The following is a 23,219-nucleotide window of genomic DNA, read 5'->3' on the forward strand; positions in this document are numbered from 1 at the left end:
ATTTTGTATTTGAAATACGTAATCCAGTTACATGTATTCCGTTACTCCTCAACCCTGTCTATCTATCTGTCTGTCTGTCTAGATATTTCACCCCAAAATCCAAAGAAAAACAATCATGAAAATAAAGCCTATTTTAGGATTATGATTTTTTTCATTGTGATATTGTAATGTATTTATGATATTCTGTAATCTATCTATCCATCTATCTATCTATCTATCATCTAGCTCATATTTCACCCCAAAATCCAAAGAAAAATATGAATAATATTATGAAAAGCCTATTTTAGGATTATTATTATTTTTTAAATTGTGATATTCTATAATGTATGTCTGAGGTTCTGTACAAATATCTATATATTTTGTTTTGACATTTGTTTTCATATTTATAATAATAATCATTCACAACATAATCTTTGGTTTACCACCGCAGTCACTAATAACCTCTTTGAGCAATAAAGTGGAAACGCCTTTTTCTTTGATGAGGCATTCTGTATGGTCGTATTCGACGACAGGTCAAATTTATCGCTAAACAATTATAACTGCAAGTCTCGCAGCAAAATACAGAGCAAAGTGAAATGCTCAGTAAGGTTAACCATGCGTGTTACACACAAGCAGCCGCACGCTAGCTCAAACACGCCACAATGCCTCTGCGACATGTGATTCGCTCGAGTGTTTGTAAACATGCGTCAAAAGCATGTGATTCTGCTGACGACACACTGCGTGCTAGAGGGAAAGCCAATCAAAAAACGGGGGTGTGTGAGGTGGGCGGGGCCACGCTGTGGCGCTGTAGAAAATTCTATGCGTTCGGCAACAAAGGGGTGTGAAACGATTTACAATTGAAAAATGGAGCTCGATCTTGCATCTTATCCACCGCATGGCATCGTTTCGGATGAAATAACGTAACTGCACGCTTCTAAAGGTTAGTGGGAGATTTTTCTGCCTGGTAAAGTAGAGAAGTCCTTCACATTGGGCATTGCGTTATAATTGCGTTTTTTTTTTTTTAAATAATAATAATTGTTATGTGACAGGATTATGAACTTTTGTCACGCTGTGTTTACGCTATAAGACAAGATAATTAATTTTATTATTTCAAGGACATGTAAGTACAAGTATTTGGCCATTTAACTTAATCTGTCCTAAACTGCATTAGCTGCATTATAAGGACGTTGTCTAATATATTATATAATGTATGTATATTAAGATGTGTTAATACATTGGTACCTTGATTTTCTTGTAATATGGTCCTTAATTAAATATAAAAGAAAACCCGCGGTCTTGGTATGCGAGGAAAACAAATCAAAGGTGGGGTTTGCAGGGAGGAGGGATTTTTTTGCTGCGACATAGGTGGGCGCGTGTATGTGTGTGATGACCTAGCCTACTTGGCGTGAGAAAGATAGGATGTTACGCATGTCTTATTTACTACCCTGTGTGCTTTGCCCTGGCCCATATGTAACATGTTTTCACCTGGAATGGGCTTATATCACCATCAGATAGTTTTCCAGTCAGAAAAACATCAAACAACAGGTTAGCTCGATTCTTTTTCCATTATTTAAACCATATAAAGTTTTTCGACAGGTATCAGTCGATAAACCAAGTAGGTTTTGTTGTCCTGAGCACACAAATAGTCTAAGATTTGCATGACAGGCTTGCTCAGTCTTAGCTGATAATGCCTATTAATTATTACTGTAAATGACAGGGTTTATGTAACCTTGATTCTATTGCCCTTATTTTCATTTATGGACGTTTTGGTGCTCTATGTGGTAAACATAAGACGTTTTCCTACCACTGACAGCCTCAAAATTATCAACTAATGGTGTTTTTAGTAAAATGCGCACCTTTTATTTCTGATGTAAACAAAGCAGGCGTTTATTCTACGCCTCTAACGCTGGGCGGCGCTGTTTTGCGCTGTGCGACTGTCTGCACAGATTACATAGTCTCAACCAATTATGTTTTGTTTTAGAAAATGTGTGTTTTTATTTATGTATATAACCTTCAGAGAAAATGCAGAATGTGCTTTACAGTTCATGTGTTTACTGTGTAGAAGAGGTGGTGTTGCTGGTAAAAATCTGGACTGGTAAGTGAAAGATTGTAGGTTCTCTGCTCCGGGGTGACTGCCCCTGTACATCAAGCATCAGCTAAAATGACAAGTGCATTAATTAATTGTATCATTCAAGATAGTACGGCAAATTAGTGTTGTAAAAAGCGCACCATCAGGACAGGTCTTGTTTGTACTACTGCATCAAAATACTGTATCATAAATTAGGTTTAGGAAAGTACTCATAGGATGGAACGCTGTTGACGACATTGAAAGCTAGTAGATGCGCCTAGCTCTACAACAGTGATCTTGGTAAACATTTCCATCCCAGAATGTTACATGATGTTAGAGGTTGGATTAATATTGAATGCTGATTCATCAGACAAACTCGAACATGTCTCAGGAATGTTTAAACTCACAATAGAGTGTAACATTGCCTGCCCACTTATTCAGCCCTATGGATTCCGGAAGTATTTTTCCCATTAATTTTGCCCATAGACTTTGCATAAAAATCCTTTATAAATGAATTGTAAGCCATGAACCAAACAGACCAGCTCCAAGGTAAATCACAACATCACACACTTTGTTTTGAGGTAAAAAAAAATTAGAAAATCGGACAAAAAGACAAAGGTACAAGACTGTGTACTTACCGTCTTTCATGAGGGCACGGACTACAATCCCATGAAGCATTGCTAATGATTTAATTGAATAAAAATGACGGGAATATATAAAACTATTGATTTTAGGTGGTTGATTATAAGCATAGAAACAATATATTTTAAATTTATTGCAAAATATTCAGATATGTACAAATAGATAAGTAGTTTAAGGGTGAAGAGACACCAACTTGATTACGTCATTCACAGCGCGTCATGGGAGTGGGTGGTGGCTCCGAGACAAGTTTCGTGGGCTTGGTTAGCCGCGATTCTCTGATTGGTGGATCTTTCTATTAGGGCTGTGTATTGATACAGATTTCCTGATTCAGTTCCGATTCACGATTGGAGCGCTCGACTGGATTCCGATTTAGATTCAATTTGATATAGATTCATATGGGTATATTTCATATATAATAATGTCCCTTTTGCTAACATATGAAAGAAATTCTCTCCCAGCTAATGCTGTTAATTATACATGTTATCTTCTAACTAGGAACATTATGAAAATATAAATTTTACTAATTATATTCTATTAGTTTTTCATCATTTTGGTCACATTACTCTTTTTTTAAAAATGAACAAATCAATGTATTCAGTTAATACATATGATACTATATTGCATATATTATTTTTTGCTACATCTTTATTGTTAATTTAATTACTTAATTGTTTAATTAATTACTTCATTTGCACTATTTACAGGTATTTACACTGATTTGTGTTAAAACGTATTAAGCTTGCTCACTGGGGGTCTAAATATAAATAAAACTGTATTCTATTATTTAAAGGCGCAATTTACAATCATGTTTTTTTTATTATTATTATTAAACTGCACTAGAAGACATTACTATATTACAGCTTTTTCTGTTAAAGCATAATTTTCTGTAAAGCTGCTTTGAAATGATGTGTGTTGTGAAAAGCACTATACAAATAAAAATGACTTGACTTGTTAAAAACCGGTACTGTCTCTTTAAGAAAGACAGCATTTCTGTAAGATGAAAAGAGAAGGAGATTAGAAAAGTGCAATAGATTTCCACCTTTTTTAATACATTGTGACATATTATGCAGTTTTTACTAAATAAAGTACCTTTTGATATCCAAGTGGCTCTGAATCTGAATAATATGCTATAAAAATTGTCCATAAATATATTAAAGTATTTGTGTTACAAAGCTTTTCTCTTGTATTTGCTTGTGAACAAAGTTATGCATCCTTTTGTTTTTCAGTGGAACCAGGATGGGGAGAGGCTGTAACAGTGTAAAGGTATGTGTTCACAAATTAGTAAACATAATTGCCAAACATCAATTTTCACAAAGGTTTGCGACAAATAATGGGTCAATCACTGTTGTATCCATTTCTTAATGGGTACATCAGCTGTATCCATTACTTCGGTGTTGCATCTTTGCGGAATTTACAGTGGGAATCTATAATTTAATTTTACAAGCATCCAAGCCAAATAAGCGGAAACACTGCTAGTCATATCACTATTTCCCTCCACCCAGTTTAGAAAGTTGATTGGAACTTTGTCTTTTAACATTCTTTCCACCTCACTCTCATCATTTGATATTACATAATTTGATATTACTGTTATAAAATGGATCATTCTGACTATATTCTGATTAGATTTGCAGTGTTCCAAGCCTTGCTTTAATATACTGTATAATTTAGATGATTATTGATAACATGAAACTAGAGCTACTTTTCATGACAAATTGTCAGCCAAGATCCTCCTCTCGTTGCCCCTGTTTTGCCAACGTTTCTTTATGAACAGACACTGTGGCAGCTATCTCGAAAATGCGTCATTTAGGGCCTGGGCTATGAGAAGCATTTCAGGCCTGTCGGTCCATGTACAGTCAGTCAGCCAGGCTCCCCTACCGTTATACTGAGATTAAGCAGAGAGGAAGTGGAATATATATAAAGATGACACTGCTAAAATTAACCCATCTGCTTCTTGCTGCTAAATGACGACTGTATTAATAGTAGATGGGAAGGCTTTAGTTAGCATGCATGGTTGCTCTTCTGTATATCCTGTGTTAAATAGCAAGGAGATGAACTTGGTTGTTATAGCAGACAGTAAACTTTGGGAAAATATCTTGTTTCTTGATAAAACGAGAATGCTTCTTATTGTTTCATTGTCTTGTTTTGTCTAGAATTAAAAAGATAAAGCTTCTTTTTTATATGGTTGTGAGCACCACAAGCTGGGTTTCCATCCACATATTTTATGCAAATTTTGGGATATTGCATAAATGCTGGATGGAAACTTCAAGATGCGAGTAAGATCTCCGAAATGCACATAAAAAATATACGTTCGCTTGAGATGGATACATTTTTTGTTCAATAAGAAGATGTGCATAAACTGCGATAGAAACAAATTTACAGAACATATTCCTATAGAATTATAATGAATATAGATGTGAATCAAAAAGTTGCCTGACTTTGCCTCAAGCCATGTGAATACATAATTCGCACAATGTCATCACATAGCATCTCAAATATTGCTCTGGTTATTCTGAAATGCCAAAGTCTGTCATCAGAATTATTGGCTACTATTACCTTCCAGAACTGTCTGACATGCTTTCACTCCCAGACATCAGGCATCTGCCACTGAAGGCTAGAAAACATGAAGTTCGTCAGAGCGTTTTGACTGCACGCTCTAAACCCCAAGTAGGAATTTATTACATTTATTAAAAGAGCCACAGTGGCTTGGCTTCAATTTTGTGCTAATTTCCCCAGAAGTAACATGTGGGCTAGTATGCTTTATTCTCAAACTGTATTTGCAATATTCAGATTTTTCACATAAATGAAATTTGTTACTTGGATGGAAATATGAATACTGTCTGAAATTGCAAAAATAATCCTTCACTAAGCATAAAAATAGAGGTAAAATTGAGAAGTTAACTGTTAAAAAGCTAAAAAAACAAACAAAATATGAGCTTTGTGGATTTCAGTCCATGTCTGTTAGCTTTGAGATTATCGATTTGCTGGTGTACTCCTAAAAGTGGACAAAATGAACTTTTAGCAGATAAACACATTTACAATTTACACTTACAATTACAATTTATTTTCCGGGAAAACAGAAACATTGCTCACTCATCTTGCACTAAGGGGCGTATCCAAATTATTGTCCAATTAAATGCTTTCGCAAGCGATTTCTTCAGGTCTTCAAGGTGGATTGGTTCATTTTTAAGTCACAGAAGTGAACTAGTATTAGCAATGTCTTGGTTTTCATTAAACAAAATCTGACAGGATATACCTCAGATTCAGAAACACTGCAAAGTTTAATTCTGCCATGTATTGCAGTTAGTGTGTAGACTAATTGGCACTATTCATTAACATCCGACTGCAAAAGGTAGATCACAGACAATCTTCATCATCATCATTATTATTAATGCAATGCTCCAGTGTCTTTACTCTGCTTGCTCATAATCCACAGTCCAAACTCAAAAGCCAATGTTTAAGGTTGATTTTATGATTATGTTTAAAGCTGAAGTATGTAATTTCTGTGACAATAGTGCCACCGAACAGAACTGCAAAAATAAACAATGTTTTCAAAACAGCTTTGTGAATATGCCCTTCGTCTGCTGTTGTTCAAACCGTCAGATAGTCCCGCCCCCAACTCACACCATTGGTTGAGTTATGTTGTCTAAACGGGTCTTAGTGGATCGCTCCAAACAAACACAGGAATTTGATAGTGCCACAGAGAAACAGTGTTTACAGTTTTCGAGAACATTAACCTATGCATTGCTATGCACAGTTGTCTCTATTTTATCCCAGCTTAATACGCTAAGTATTTTAATAAGGGAAAAATTATTCCAAAAATTAAAATAAAAAAAACTATTCTATTTTTAAAGAATAGATTTAAGCCTTTTTAGTGCGTCTTTAATTACTTATTCCTACTTTCTATGAGTTTTGAAATATTACATTTGCCAGAAATTTCTAACTCACTCAGACTTTTGAACTCTTCTCAACAATAAATGTATAGCTAATAAGTATAAATTTCAGATAGGCCTAAATTATCCATTGTACTTTTTTTCCTAAGAACTTATTTGGCTTATGTGAAAAATTAGTTTTTTTTTATTATTAATGAAAAAAGGAAATTCTGTCCCTTTCCTATTGCTGTTGTCATTACATCACAAAAGCATTTCAGATAACAACTTTAGGGTTTCAGCTGAAGTTATGATGGAAATGAAAAGTGATATTGAAGTTTTGGCATTGGTTTTGGTTAGTTGAAAGTGCTTCACCCACAGATCGTCGTTAAAGTGGGTCCTCACAATCCACCAGAACTGAACTGGAGGCTGTTGGCGAATGGGAATAGCCTTTTGAGCCCTCATTATGTGAGCTATTGCACTTATTCTGCGACGTCTCCTGGCAGCATTTAATAACATAACGTACAATTGCTTTATTACAGCAAATACAACTCTCCCCAAAGCAAAGAGGTCATTCAGCTTCTCCATGACAATAAGACGGGCTACATCAAGATAATGCGCATTTTACAGTTCATGGAAACGCGCGATGCACATTTTCTTTAGTCGAATTTTCAGAAATGCGCATTAAAAATGTGAAACATTTTGATGGAAACCCAGCTATAGTGACGGAACAGCTCTTTTAATGGCCTGAGCTTGTTTGCCTCGAGAGCACAGTGGTAATATGGGAAAGGTTTTATTTTCGCATGCAACAGTAAGTGGCACTCCTGACTCAAGTAAGTAATGAGAGAGAACCAAAGAGATGTCTATCAAGCACCTAAGGGTCTCTGCGACTCTAAAGCACGCAGCAGACTATCATTTTATGGCAGGAGGATCTTTTGTTTCTTTTGTTATAAATAAAAAAAAAAATAATCCTGCAAGTAATCCCAATTTTTACAAAATGTAACTAATCTGATTACAATGTTTTTTTTTAATTTTATGTAACTGTAGTGGATCGCAGTTACAATTTTTTTTTTATCCTGATTATGTAACGCCGTTAAAAGTATTCAGTTTCTCCCCAAGTCTGGTCCTGATATACCTAGTCCTAGACACAAATAAAATTAAGCATACAATTGCTTTGGCATAAATGCACTGTGAACTATCAGTCTTGTTTGAAATTTATTTTAGACCATGACTAATTTAATCTGTGTTCAGAAAAGCAGCCCAAACAGAGATTGTACATGGTGATGGATGGAAGTGTATTTGTTCTCAAAACTCCAGTTGGTTCTAATCAATTGTAGATTCTGTTTCCAGTGTATCTTCTTGCATACTTAGGTCTTAATCAGTACACAGTTGATATTGTTTCTCTGCCAAGTTGTAATGCAATGAGAGGTTATTCAAAAGGCCATTAGGAAGAATTAGAAGTTCCTCCTTAGGCGAGAAGCAGACATTTGATTTCTGCATACAAGCCAAATGTTAAAGATATATAAGAATAACATCATAAACTGCACAGTGCTGTCTCATACTGTGTGCCTCTTAGAGTCTATCATATAAACTGGAGCAAAGAGGAGGATTATTATCGGCAAGTGGTGTGTCATCAGTCTGCGGGTTGCCGTGCACCCTGCCAGCCGACCCGCCTGACATCCACACTTAGATTTAGATGCCAGAGGGAGGAGCATGTTGGGAATTGTGGTCTATATGAAAGTAGGTCAGGCTACTCTGAGCATGGAGAGATTTTAGCCGTGCCTCCAGGCATGTGATCTGTTATCATAATGAAAGATGTATGAATATTTGCACTTCGATCAGATCTTAGTAGCTCAGAGAGGTGGTGCTCTCTTTGTCTATTTGATTTAGTAATTCATTAATTTCTTTGAACTCCCATCACGTCCCTTTAATCAAAGTTAAACAACATTTGTGGTTACAAAAAACTGAGCAGAAATGTTTTTCCACTTTTTATTCATAAGAAGACGTGAAAATTTCTTGAAGCAGATGGCAGTACTGTTTAGAATTTAACTTAAAAATCATATTACTAAATACAGAGAAATACATTAGTTCGCTGGAATACTTGATTCTGAATGGTAAAAATGCTAGATTCTGCTTTCAGCATTTTTGTATGATAATATCTAAACAGTATAATTGGCCGTTGTCCCAGGCAACCAATTAGGTGATTGTATATTACCCCTTTTAAAAAAATTATATAATTGTTATTTTATAATTAAAATTATTATTATTAATATTTTTATTATTAATGTAGTAAACATAATAATAACAATATATTAAATAATTATTATAAAATCATAATTAAAATGATTATGCTAAATATTATTATTCTTTTTATATTAATTATAATTAGGGCTGACGATTTAATGCGTTTATTCGGTGAGATTAAAATTGTGTTTTTAAACACGTTAAAAAAATGTACACAATTCATGTCCCTGGACCATAATAAGAAATATTTCTTATATATGAGCAATTCAAGCTTGGAGCGCCATCTGTCTCCAGGGGGCAGTAAGTGAAACTCGCTGTATAGGCAACGCGCAGCTCAAACAGAGAACAAACCACATTTACTCACTTACTGAGGGCAGACAACACAAGATGAGAACACGTGCTTGCATGCAAACACTGCTTGATGGAGCGCAAATCCGAACGCAGGGATCTCAAGACAGATTTGTCTAAGTTTCAAACTACATTTAACTTGACACAGCAACGCAACCGAGACGCTCCAAAAGCATCCATCTGATGCAGGTGTACATTGACGCATCCTTAAACAAGCCCTTATAATCAGTTTTGGACTGACTGACGAATTCAGTTGCAAAAGGAATTGCTATGGACTGTAGACCAATGATATTTGGCTTATGTTCAATAATATGGAAATAAACAATATATGGCATTCTAAAGTCACTTTTTGTATTGTCTTTTTTAATGCTTTACTTGTGTGCGAAAATAATGTAATGCATTTTAGTTATCTGTATTATAATTTATATATATATATATATATATATATATATATATATATATATATTATTTCTAATTTAAATATAACTATTTATAATTATTTAATCATTGTATATTGAATTATTGATTTTTGAGGGGTTTTCTAAGCAAATATTTGTGTATGCAATTAATTTAATTGATTAATTGGCATACCGTGTAATTAATTCAGTTAAAAATGTTAATCGATTAACAGCCCTAATAATAATATACTATATAATCTAATAACTACTTATTTATAAATATTGTTAATATTAATTCTATATTATAAGAAAATAATAGTAATAATTATTATTATTATAGTTATTATTAATAATATAGTAAATAATATAATAACAATTTAACTATTATTTTATAATAATTACAATTATTATTAATAACATTATTATTGTTATTATGTTTTTATATTAATAATAACATATTATATAAAATAATAAAGACTATTATTTAAAAATATTGTATCGATTGTATAATAATAATAAGTTAGTAGTAGTAGTTGTAGTATTGTGTTTATTTTAAAATGTGATTACAAAAGGTTTACCCACATTTTCCACTCATACATCACTTCAGTTTTGAATTTGGTGACATAATACATGTGGTTCTGCTGTCTTGTCTCCATGGTTACCGATCTGTAGTCTCAAAACAGGAAGAGGAAGTCTGTGAGATACTAATGTGATTTTCCAAGATTCTGCAATGTTTTGCGGCTTGTTATCATATCATATCTTTTCCTAAATATGTTAGTACTAGTTTTAATTTTGATTTATCTTATCTGTCCAACTGATGGAGTGATGTTACCATATTAGAAATGTCAGTTCTGATGTTTATAAATAAAAGATTCCTTCCGTCCCTACCCATATTATCTCATACAGCTCTCCACTGACAGCCTAGATATTTTGAACAGGCCGAGCAAATAAGCAAAGATTGAAAACACAAGAAACAAAGCAGCCCAGTTGTTACATAACTGAAGCACGGCACAGCTCTGCGACGTGCCTTTAAAAAGCTGCAGGCTGTCAGGTGATCAAACAGGCACCATCATCTCAGTTCACTGAGACACCACAGCATCTCTGGGAAGCAGATGAGATGCTGAAGACATAAAGGAGGGGATGGAGGGGGGTTAGTAAAGGCTGATGGGGTGAGAGGAGGACACGAGATAGAGAGAGGTCCCTTTAACTGTAATCAAAGAGTTCTCTCTGTTTCTAATCCTTTCTCACTCTCTGTCTCTCTTTGCCACTCATTATGTAGCAGCGAGCGTGTTGCCGGGTTGGATGTTTCGAGAAGCCGTGTTTGTGTAGCCATAACAGAGCGAAAAAGACCCAAGAATTAAGTGCTGCGTCACAATGAGCAAGAGAGATAGATAGAGAGAGAGAGAGAGTGAAGGAGATAAAGGGATTGTGGGAGTATTTGCAGCATCAGAACTATCTGTTTGGATGATCACACTGTGTATTCGAGATCTGTTTATGCAGACATGTGTCCGTGTACTTGAACAGCAATCTGAAAGAGCGATTCTGCTGTTGCAACAAGATGAAAATAGAGCGATCAGGAGAGGGTGGAGGGCTGGTTAAGAGAGGAAGGGAGGGTGAAAGAGAGAGAGAGAGAGAGATTTTGGATTAGTCGCTACGTCACTTTTTCACGTCGAGAGGAAACAGCAGCTATTAGGAGAGGATTCGGACATATGTGTTTTTCTCCTACCTGTGAGTGTGTCCAAGCCCTTCGTTTACTCGTCCACCTTTCATCCTCCTCTTTTTCTTCTTCATCTCTCTTCTCTCGCACTTCCAATCGCTCTAATTTGGCGCTTTAGTCTGTTCGCCAGAATCGCAGCTCCAACATGGATGCTGAGGATGTGATATAGTTTCTCGGAGTCCAGGGCTTTCTCTGTATGTCGATGTGTGTGTTGAGTGCGATGCTGGGCGTAATGGCGTCGCAAGCTGTGTACGGGCATAAAACCTTAACATTATTAAAGCGTTAACTAAATAAATGCCGTCCTCGAAGGTTCCTGTGACATACAAGAGGAGTTTGTGACCATTTAAAATTAACGTCCAAGATAAATACAATTATTTTTATTTGATCGGCACCCATTATTCGAACCAACATGCTGGACATCGAAAGTGTCTATAAACGTTACGTATATCACTATACGTATGTTTACAGTTGATATTGTATATCTTTATACATAACATCCTATCTAAGCTGGCTCCTAGTAACAGGTAAGTGATATATAACAGGATGTTCAACGTCAGACAAGATCAGTCTGAGCTTTTTAAGACATCAGTACTTCTTTAGAATTTATTTTATGGTCTATCATTTTATGTCCCATATTTTATGAAAGCTTGTTTAGAAACACGAGAAGAGCAGATGGAGGAGGTATTACTCAAGAGATGTTGTTTTTCGAAGAGGTACCACCAGAACAAGGGACGGTGCTGCTAAATTTGTGATCTTGGCAGCGAGGAGGGCATATCAAAGTGGTAAACGGAGCTCTTATACCGGTTGTGTTATTTTGACATCGCAGTTCCATCAACAACATTTGTTTCTGCAGAGTTTCAGGAAACACAATTAGTGACGCAGTCATATTTGCTGCACTTTCTCACTAATGCATGATTGTTTTCACCTCTCTGTGTCTCTCTCTGTCTCACCTTAAATTCAGGGGTGTAGATTGCATCCTGAGGAGGGTTATTTTTTACAAAAAGGGTGTACATGTCATGGGAGGGAATTAGGGAAAGAACTAGAATGAGAGAGCGAGAGAGAGAGAGAGAGAGAGAGAAATTGTTTACCTTGCTCTCTTGGTGACTTTGCACTGGCAGGCATCCAGTTCACATGCGCTGGACTTCCTACAGCAGCTGCATCAGGGAAATGAGTGACAGAGCTCTCCTCCTATCTGGCGCTGGTTGCTCCTTCTGACTTTTCTCGCAGCTCAAAAAAATCCCATTGGATTAGCCTTGGCAAACAGTTGGAGGGATTCATCTGATTGGCTGAAAGGTAACATTATAATTTATGAGCAGTCTATGGTGTTAGATTGTTTTTGTTTTAGAGGGCTGTTACTTAGTAGAATCACACTTAGCAAAAGCATATTGTTTGATGTAATTTCAGTAAATGTGTTGCTTTTGCTGTAAAATGATGGTTAAAGGGATAGTTCATGCAAAAATAAAAAAAATGTCATAATTTTATCACCCTCATGTTGTTCCCAGAATGCATTAAAATGGGTGTAATATGGATTAAAAGTATCTGATTACCAGTTTTTGATTATGTAAAGTACATCCTCTTGAGGGTGTAGCTAAATTATTTGAATATAGCGGTCGTCTTAATGTGGTGCTTTTTTATTCTCCAATCCCGCCATTGTTTGTGTCTGATTGTCTGCGTGATTTGGCAGAGTCTATCAGTTGCCTCCTTCCTCTGCTAGTTGACCACTGTGTTTCCTGTTTAGATAGAGAGTATCAAAACAGCATCTAACCTTTGCATATTTGTCTACCTGCATGCCATTTGTCCCATTATGTAGGATACAGTTCTGTCCTGTAAACTTTTAATCCTGTAAGTGTTTCTAAAATGTGTTTTTCCATCAGAAACCTGTTGCATGTCAAGCAGTGCAGTCCCCAGATTACATTGGACCGTGTGTGTGTGCTTTTGTGAGGAACAGGCCTGCACTGCAGTTGTTATTGCTGCATTAGACGCCACAGACCAAAGCTCTGGCAGACGTTGGTGGTTCTGTGGCACCATAGGGTTAGAGAGGATAGCATCCTCAGTCCACCTCACTGCTCCTCATCGCATGGGGAGGGGCATTTTTTTATAGATGAGGCTCTTAACCCATAGGCGTCTGAGCCAAGGATTGGGCTGTGACGCAGATTGGAACTTGTGCTATTTTTCCCTGATGTTCAGCGTGGTATTGTTTCTCCCTGTGATATCAGGGTTCCTGTAGGCTAATTCTTCCGGGAGCTCATCTTTGACTTTTATTACTGTTATTTGTTGAAGATAAGGTAACGCAGATGCAGTGAAACAGAGTAAAAAAGAACAGTATGTTTTAAAGGTTCAGAAGTGAATGCTAGTATGGTAAAGTATGGTGCATATATTGAAATTGACTTACAGTACATTAATATAGGTTGTATAGGAAATAATATCTATATATATATAGAGAGAGAGAGAGAGAGAGAGAGTGCGTGACAGACAGACAGGCAGGCAGATGATAGATAGATAGATAGATCGATAGATAGATAGATAAAAATACTTTCTTTTGTGATTTGTTATTTAACAAAGAAAAACAAAGCTGGCCCTTTAAGTCCTTAATATTACACAACAGGTTAAAGGCAGGGAAGCAGCAAACAAGCAGGTGGGAGAAAGTGAGAAGGGCAACCAGATACCTCTAAACAGCAACTGTCGCCATGCTCCTCTTCGCTCAGCCGGGAAACTCCCTCGAGCTCTGTCCTATCAGTCAGATAAGGGCCACCGAGCTCCTGGGGCATGTTTCTTCCCTCTGCCATACATCTCAAAGCAAACACGTTGTGTAGTCTTTAAGCAAACTAAAAAAGGTTGAAAAAGTATGGCATTTGTGAACAACTTTGCTAAATGTTTTTAATCGTTTTTTAGGAGTGGACACTTAAAACGATTTAGCAGGAAGTTGTAATAAAGCTGAGTTATAAATGTGGGGTGATGGGGTTTACTTGCAAAGGGTTTGGCTCTTAGGACACAGGCACATAAAGAACAAAAACCCTTGGCAAAGCGTCAGTCTTACAGGGCAGTACCTGTTGCCACACCCTCGCCGAGTGTTGGCGTCAGGAATCTCCCTGCCAGATTTCTCCATTTCCTGCACTCACTTCATTTTGGAGACACTGCAGCGATGGAGGCGGCAAAACAAAGTGAGGTAAACGTCTGCAGGAACATCTGCCTCTCTATGCCACACGTATAGTGAAGAGCTAAGCATTAGTGAAGTATCTAAATAGTTTTTGATAATGGGACTTTTTTTGTTAACTTAATTCGATCTGTTGTTTTGTTGATATTAAAAGCCAAACTAATGTCATTTTGAGAACGAGGTTGTGCAGAGCCATATTTGTAGAGTTTTGGTCAAATATGCTGACCTGGTTTTGCTCTTAAAACATCTTTGCTTTGCCTCCTTAGGTGCTGCCTAACATTCCAGACCTCGCAGCGGCATTTCTCAGCCTCTTTGCCCGAGTCATTAAGTGACAAATGAAACTGCTCTTGGAATGCAGGGCGTTCTCCAGTGCAGTGGTTCTCAACTGGTTTTGTTTCAGGATCCAGGTATTACATTGGACATCAAGTGGCGACCCAACACAGTACCAAAATTGGTACCAAAACTTTGGTAACCACCAGGCTCATCAATATGCAAAAATAAATAACATGGCACAGGCTTAAGTTTAGTTTAACTTTGTGTTTATAGTGTGTTTGTTTTCTAAATGTCTTTTGAATTGCAATGGTTTCAAGCTCTTATTCACAGCACAAAACACATTGTTGTAGCCAAAACCTTGTCTGCTGTCAGTAAATGTGGTTTGTTGCCTGTACAGCTGGAGTTGCATTACTGCCCCCGACAACTGAGACTCATAAAAACATAAAAGTGGTACTTCAACTTGAATTGCTCTGATTGTAAAATTCCTTATTATGGTCCAGTAGCATGATTAATTGCTTTTTAAAAAAATTAACATGTTATCTTTTTATACAATTAATAGCACTGAATTAACGTGTTCAATCAACAGCCCTACTTTTGACATTGTCAACAAAAGATATGGGAAGCATTTTTTCCTCCCTTTTAAAAGTTGATAAGCCTGTTTATTTTACTATTTTAAATATAAATGATTGTATGGTTAGTTGCATTTTATTTTTGTGCATTTGTCATTGTTTTTACCAGCTGTCCATGACCCTTTCAGAACAGATCTGAAACTAATCTTTGGATCACGACCCACCAGTTAAGAACCACTTCTCCAGAGCATTGAAAGGGAGTTGTTAGTTGGCAGTATGTTTGTTTCTATAGGGAAGTTTTAGATTAGCATGAGAAATACAATGTTTCAGTTTGTAAACCATAAAGGGCAGTGATTGTAGCTATTGAGATGGAAGCAGGGATTGTTGATATGCAACTTTTTACTTATAAAACTGTACATACTTTCTTTATGCTTACAGTTTTCCACTAAATCCCCCCACACACAGACTGCTCACAGCTTTTCATCCATGCCAAATTTGCTTAGATAGCAAATCAGCATTGTCTCAAGCATAATTATTCACTGGCATTTTGCCACTGTATTTGCCCGTTGCTGTATCTAGCGCTTATGAAACCACATTATCTATTATTCTCAGATCGATATTTCTTCAAAAGATATTACGTAACATTTAATCTTACCCACTTTATGTTTAAAGAGAGAGGCCATATGGAAAATGTTGAACAAGAAGATTAAAGTAGCATGCCTGTACTCTTCCACGTTGTCTCTAGAAGATTCTTCAGAGGTGTTTTGCAGACTAATAATCTTGATTATCATTTGTGAAAGGAGTCTAGCAGTGTTGGGTATCATGCAAGGATGGGTTAGTGATTTTTTTGTTTTGTTTTTTTGTGGCTTTCTGTTTGAATCTGTCAGCAAGGATTGGGTTTTGAGTAACTGTTCTTTAATAAAAGTTCAAAATAGATTAGATGATGAAGATATAATTGGCAAGGAGTCAAGGTTTGGCTGGTTGGCATGGACAGTTAGTCATTGAGATGAACGGGAATGCTAACGGCTTATAGCTTTCTCCAGGTATTACGGACCTCCTTGGTAATGAGCTATGAACCAGCCAGTGTGTTGACTTTTTCACATTTTAGTATCAAGGCACATGATCCGGTGACAGCTCTGCTAAATGAGTTGTGTGTTATATTAATGAAGGAAAAGTTTAATTCCCAAAGCTTACTAAGTATTAGAGATTGGCATTTTAGAATGCCAGTCTCTAATGGACACTCATTAAATACAAGATTTAAACATTAATTTCTGCACTGCCTGTTTGTTTCGCAGCAGCCGGTTGAAAAAAAAAATCATGTGACTTACTATTGTGTTTTCTCTCATTTTGTTTGAAGGCCAGCCATCTTAGCAGTGACTCTTCATTGTTTCGGTACCTGATCATCAAAGACCTGTGAAGAAGGCTGACTATGACTCCTCTTGGAAGCTGGTTTTAGATGGTGTCTTAGAGTACTGTTGTAATGAATCTAGCACCATTTGAAATCAGTGTTCTTGGGGTGGGAAGTGCACCTCTCTCATTAGTAACAAGTAAACTGTGACAACATTCATGCTGTAAACACATCTTAGAATTTCAAACCTTCAAAATCTGTGTCCTCTACCCAAGGTTGACCGATTTCTTTTGATGTTCAGAGTCTTTTGGGGTTTCTAGCACCATTTGAAATCGGTTACAATGAAGGACAAATATCCTCGCTGGAACAAGAAGGCATTTAAGTCGTCTCTCCCTGGATTATTTTATATTTCACATAATGTCTTTTTTAGTTGTTACAGTAATTCTAAATGAATAAACAAAGTAAAGATGACAAATTGATGTTGTTTTTTCTACTTAAAGTTGTTTACATCATTTACTATTTAAATCAATGTTTCTTACTCCTGGTCCTGGATGACCCCACTGTACATTTATGATGTCTCTTGTTACATTACTTGTGATGACTCTTGTTATACAAAAAAGACTGTTTACAATGAAACACAAAAGATAACTTCAAATCAATTGTTCATTTTTCTTTCAACTATTTCAAATGTTGCACTTATTGAATTGAATGTCTTACCATTCTTTCAAAAGGACAGTTCACAGAAAATGGAAATTTGATAATCTTTTACTCAACCTTGTCGTACAAACAACCAATTTTTTTTTTTTTTTTTTTTAAATGTACAGGTCGTTCATTCTTCCAGGCAATTACAAAACTTGACTGGAGCTTTCAAGCTTAAAAAGGATGAAAGTTACCATAAAAGTAGCCCTTACGACATGTGTGCGTTATATTTAAGAATTTGAAGCCATATACGAAAGTTTTTTTTGACAGACCGAAATTTATGCTAATCACTCACGCTATCAAGAGTGAGAAAACGCGATGTCTGATTCGTGAACGAATTGTTCTTTTGGGTCTGTTCAGTGAATTGGTTGATCTGGTTCACAAAATGTGAAATTCTGGTTGATCTGGTTCAACTCTGACTCAGTAATCCGGTGGCAGTTGTCAACAGCTCTCTGACAAGTTAAATTATCTGTGAAACATAAATGTAGGACTTTGGCTCACACAACGCCATTGTTTGTTTAGAGTAGAATGTACAACTTTTACTTTGTAAGGTGAATTGTTGTGAGGTGAATTGCGTCCTTTTTGACGCTTGAAAGCTTCCGTAGCCATTACAATTCTTTTAGAATTGTTTTGTTTTGTGTTCCATGGTAGAAAGAAAGTCGTACGGGCTTAAAACGACACGATTGTGAGTAAATTATGACAGAATTTTCTTTTGGGGCGTAATTATCATCCCAAAAAAAAAAAAAAAAAAAAAAGCATTGTACTGTAGGTGAGAGCTTTTCACAATAGAGCTGTCAATTTGTAGGCAAACCCGGAAGTCTAATTCGCTATGTGTTCTTTCTGGATTTTCTTATGGGATTTTTGAATTTATGAGTTAAACAAGGTCTGTGGTACACATTACTTGACGATACGTGGACGTTTTATTCTACTACGTAAATTACGTACTTTCATACGTCAAATGTAATTTTTGAAGCCACTTTTTTTTTTTTTTTTTTTTGTGGTTTTTTTATGCAATTCAATACGGTTTCAAAACACAGTAAGCTTGTATTTTTTGTTATGTACTGCTACGTGAATAATATGACCGTCTACACAGAGTGGTTTATTTTTTAAATGGCAATATTTCATTCTGGTAAGTATTTTGCTTGATCAGAACCAACAATGTCTTTTTATTAGTAATGCATGGAAAGATGGTAGTAGTACTTTAGTAGATCTAACTTTATTTGTTTGCATTATTATTATTGCACTATTGCTGTGCTTCTTGAAATCACTGCTGGGATGCAGGTCTATATATGGAACTAACAAACCCATTTTCTTTACAATCACATGATGCATACAGAATGGTACTAATAAAGGACTTTCAATAAAACAATAACAAGCTATTTCATCAAAATATTATGAAAATGTTTTTGTAAGTAAAGTTAATGTAAAAATATTTGAAAGTCATTACTGAAAGTTATTTATTGGTATCTGATGGGAAATTATGCCATGAGATTCTTATTTCAGTAATGATGTCCATTTTATGCAAGAAATGTGAATAAAAAACTTTAACCCTGCTTTAGGACTTCCAAGAATGTTGAAATTATTAATAAAGTTTTCCTCCTGTTTAATAATCTGTGTTCTGTTATAATGATGTTTAATATTAGGAAATAAACTGGATAATAAATATAATGGGTTCATATAAATAAATATGCTCATCAACTTTTAAAAGGAGGGAAAGAACGTTTGTTTTTGGCATCAACAACAAAACATTATGTTACTTGATACATGCATTTGAAAACCATGAACAAAACTATGGAAGAAAAAATGTGACCCATGCAGGATCCATTGAATTCAGGTTTTGTACTTTACTATGGTGATTCGCCGCTTGATGTCCAGTGTGAAATCTGAGTCCCAAAGCAAAACCAGTTGAACCACTGTTCTAAAGAACTCGTGTCCGGGAGCGACAGCGCGTGATGAAGTTACAACGTAAATAAGCCTGCGCGACTTTACTTTTGTTAAACGTTCCTTCAATTTATGCATTATTTTATTCGTCCAGAAATTATAACATTACTTACAAGATTAACTTACCAGTTGTACACACATCACAACAAAAGGACAGGCATTGCCTACGTTGCAATATTTTAGAGACGCAAAGTTCTCACGGTCCGTGGTTGAAGCTGATGCATCGCTCCAAAGAGTTCATTGATTTGTGCAACTCTAACACGAGTCATCCCTTTAAACACAGCACTGAAAACAGAGCGAGAGGTGTCGCAATGATCTATCTAGCGCATGTTTACATGGGCCAAAGAATAAAAAAATAAAAAAACACAATATCAATAGCAGCACTGATATTTCTGGTGGTTAGTGTCACCAAACAAACAGAAAGAACTCCCGTTGTCACACTTCACAACGAATGCCATATGAAACATGGTAACCTGAGGTATATTCATTTAATTTGCGGATCTTACGTATTAGTATACTCCCAAACATTATATATGTTTCCTTCCTTGATTAAGATTTGCTAAAACATTCCTGATGTATTATACAACAATAAAAATAAACAGATCAAGTACCACAGCTGTCATCTGACGCCTTGTGAGCATAAGATTCATGCTTACTGATAGTGGCACCTGGTGGCTGAGGCTGGTACCGCATGCTAATTGTTAGCTAATTTCTCATGTGTTGCCTCTTCTGGGGGAAATGAAGGACATTTTTTTTTTTTTTTTTTTTTTTTTTTTTTTTGAGATAATTCTTTTTTATTATTATTTTTTATTTTTTTAAAGAAAATAAAATTGAGAATTTAAAAAATAATACAATTTAAAATTGGGTAGATTTAAGCCACCTTTTTCATATGAACATTGTAATGTGGCCAATTTAAAGGGATAGTTCACCCCAAAAAAATGTTAATTTACTCACCCTCGTGCCATCCCAGATGTGTATGACTTTCTTTATTCTGCTGAACACAAAGAAAGATTTTCATAAGAATATTTCAGCTCTGTAGGTCCATACAATGCAAGTAAATGGTAACCAGAACTCCAAAAGCTCCAAAAAGGAGATAAAGTCAGCATAAAATAATACATAAGACTCCAGTGGTTAAATCAATGTCTTCTGAAACGATCTAGTTTGTTTTGGGTGAGAAAAGACCAAAATGTATCTCCTTTTTCACTGTACATCTTGACAGCAGTCTCCTTAGCGATCATGATTTCAAGCTTGATTACACTGCCTAGTACTGACCACTAGATGGCGCTATAGGAAGCGTAATCAAGCTTGAAATCATGATCGCTAAGGAGACTGCAATCAAGATGTACAGTGAAAAAGGAGATACATTTTGGTGTTTGGTAGTGCTGTAAATCTGCTGCTATTTTTTCCATCAGTAGTTTATAATTTAAGGAATATTCTGGGTTCAATACAAGTTAAGCTCAATAAACAGCATTTGTGGCATGTTACAGTGAGGCACTTGTAAGTGAATGGGGCCAATTTGGAGGGTATAAAGGCAGAAATGGAACGTACAATTTAATAAAAAGCACTTACAGGTGTATAATTGTTTAAATTGTTGTTTTTACAGTCTTTTTTAGGGTTTTATGGTTTACAGCTATGTCGTCATTGGATATACCTTTATACAGAAAAGGTTAGTAAGCAAATTTATCAGACTAAAATAATGTTAAGATGCATTTGTTTATGTCTTGTGGCTATACTTTTGAAACAGTGAGCTTTTAGTGACAACAGTAACAATTTAACTTAAACCTGGAATATTCCTTTAAAGGGGTCATGATATGAGGAATCATATTTTCCTTCATCTTTATGCATATAAGAGGTTATGTAAGTTTCAGAACTCAAAACTTCCTCCTCACAGCAAAAAGAGCATTTGTTGAAACCAATCTGTCAAAACGACTTGTTCTCTACTTCCTCCACATTGTGATGTCACACTGTGGTAGACATTTGCATCCGACAGCCTGCACATCAACACATCAACGCCTACTTTACCTTATCACTTCTGTAGCCCACTGAGGGGAGCAGTGAGATGGCAAGTAGAGAGAGAGCAGGTTAGTCAAGAGCAGAGAGCCAGTCATAACAGTCAGTTATGTTCATAACAGTATGAGTTACTGTCAAGTCTTAAAGGAGAAGCAACACAGGGTCAGAATGAAGATGGAAAATGTTTTTCAAATATATTACTGTTTTTAATGCAAAAATAACACTTAAGTAAAAGTATTGTTCTCCAAATCTGAGAATTATTCAATAAAACCTATATGGTGATCATACTTTTTTTTTTTTTTGCGGACATACAACTCTTTTCTGGAACGTAAAAAGCATCCAGCCAGCATTTCTAAATTACCTTAACTGGCTGGGATTTGTCTTTATTTTCACACAAATATACTCTATATTCCTCATACACTGTGTGTGTGCGCAACTAGAAACCTGTTAAAACCAATAGCACATCGGTTTTCATTGTGACCATGTTTAAGTGTCTCCTCTCTCACTCTTTTACACATACACACGCATATATACAGCGCACGTGCAGAGAGAGAGAGAGCACAGAGAGCCCAGTGTCTAACGAGCAGTTTTACCCTGTTAATGTGTGTGATTGTGTACCGAGATTGCTGTCAAAAGCATATGTCCATATGTAGCTGGCAGTGAGAAAAGGATTTATGCTATGTTCATTAAACACAGACTGTCCTGACTTTTGTTAGTTATGTTTAAGTGCTTGGTAATGGGAAGAACCAGTGAACTGAAGTATTTAGCATCCTTGTCGGAAGCATGCACTATTTAAGCATAATGGGTCATTTCTTTGTCCATGCTAAAAAAGCGTGGATACTCTTTAATAGAAAAAAATAAAAATATGTGTAATATTGATTCTATTAAATGATTTATATCCAAAATGTGTGGGGTTCTAAATGGTGCATTAAAAGAGGATAAAATATGAATATTCAGAAAAGGAATGGACAATATTCTCAGAGATTTCTTGTAAGCATCAAGAATAAACTGTTTTATTTTATAGAATAAACGGCACACATTTTTTGCAAAATGTCTTTAGTTACATCAAATGCACCTTCGAAATGTTCACTAGGCTGTGCAGATAAAGGCAAAATGTTCCATAAGTTTTGGAAGTGTAAAAGATTATATTCTTGAAGAATACATTTGTAACATTGTCTTAAAGAAAAATAAATATCAATAGATCCTTGACTGGCATTGCTGGGAGATTTAAACTTAGTAAATGAGGCTTAGAAAGTAAGAAGACTGTTTTATTATTTGTGACTGCAGCTAAAGCATTTAAAAAAAAAAGGGAAATGGAGAACTAACCCTCCAATGAACAATGGTGGAATGAGTTATTGTCATATAGTCAACCATATATAAAATATATATACAATATTTAAGGAGACAACCTGAGAAATTTGATATAATATGGAAACCAATATTACATTAAATACATCTGAATGATGTTTGAGTGTGAATGGATATGAGCTTTTAATACCATGTTCTCTGTACTATGTATAAGGTAATCTGATAGTTATTATGCTTGTCATTTCTTTTCTGCCATGTATATTGTATCTGCAATGGGAAAGGGGTAGGGTTATTGTTGATATTTAATAAACAATGACAAAAGGGGGAAATAATGGTTTGAAAATTGTTATTTATCAATTTACTTTAAAAAAAAACAAAAACAAAATCAATATTTGGTGTGGCCACCCTTTGCCATCTATTGCACCAATTCTCCTGGGGTTCGGCTGTTTTAGATATAGCCATTACTAGCAGGTGCATTAAATGAAGCATTCAGCTATACAATCTCTTTAGACAAACACTTTTAGTGGAATGAGGTCCTTTTCTGTTTAAAAATGACAAAGTACCTGCGCACAATGAGAGGTCCATAAAGAAATGAATCAGACCTCACTGAACTGAGGATGTGGAGCTCATAGTCAATGCCTGACTTTTTCATGGA

At 35.7% G+C, this 23,219-nt stretch overlaps 1 protein-coding gene across 3 annotated transcripts in view; it reads left to right on the forward strand.

The window, feature by feature from the left end:
* Positions 1-791: 791 nt before the first annotated feature.
* Positions 792-23,219, forward strand: part of LOC127420206 (rhamnose-binding lectin-like) — a 31,832-nt gene continuing 9,404 nt past the window's right edge. Inside the window, exons 1-3 of one of the 3 annotated variants that reach the window (XM_051662262.1) lie at positions 792-919; positions 3,916-3,952; positions 11,909-12,555. The gene's annotated coding sequence lies outside the window, so the exon portion shown is untranslated. Of the gene's footprint in view, positions 920-3,915; positions 3,953-10,028; positions 12,556-23,219 lie in introns of those variants that run through there. The other 2 variants (XM_051662260.1, XM_051662261.1) reach the window with 2 other exon arrangements.

Source organism: Myxocyprinus asiaticus, chromosome 29, assembly GCF_019703515.2.
Source record: "Myxocyprinus asiaticus isolate MX2 ecotype Aquarium Trade chromosome 29, UBuf_Myxa_2, whole genome shotgun sequence".
NCBI lineage: Eukaryota > Metazoa > Chordata > Actinopteri > Cypriniformes > Catostomidae > Myxocyprinus > Myxocyprinus asiaticus.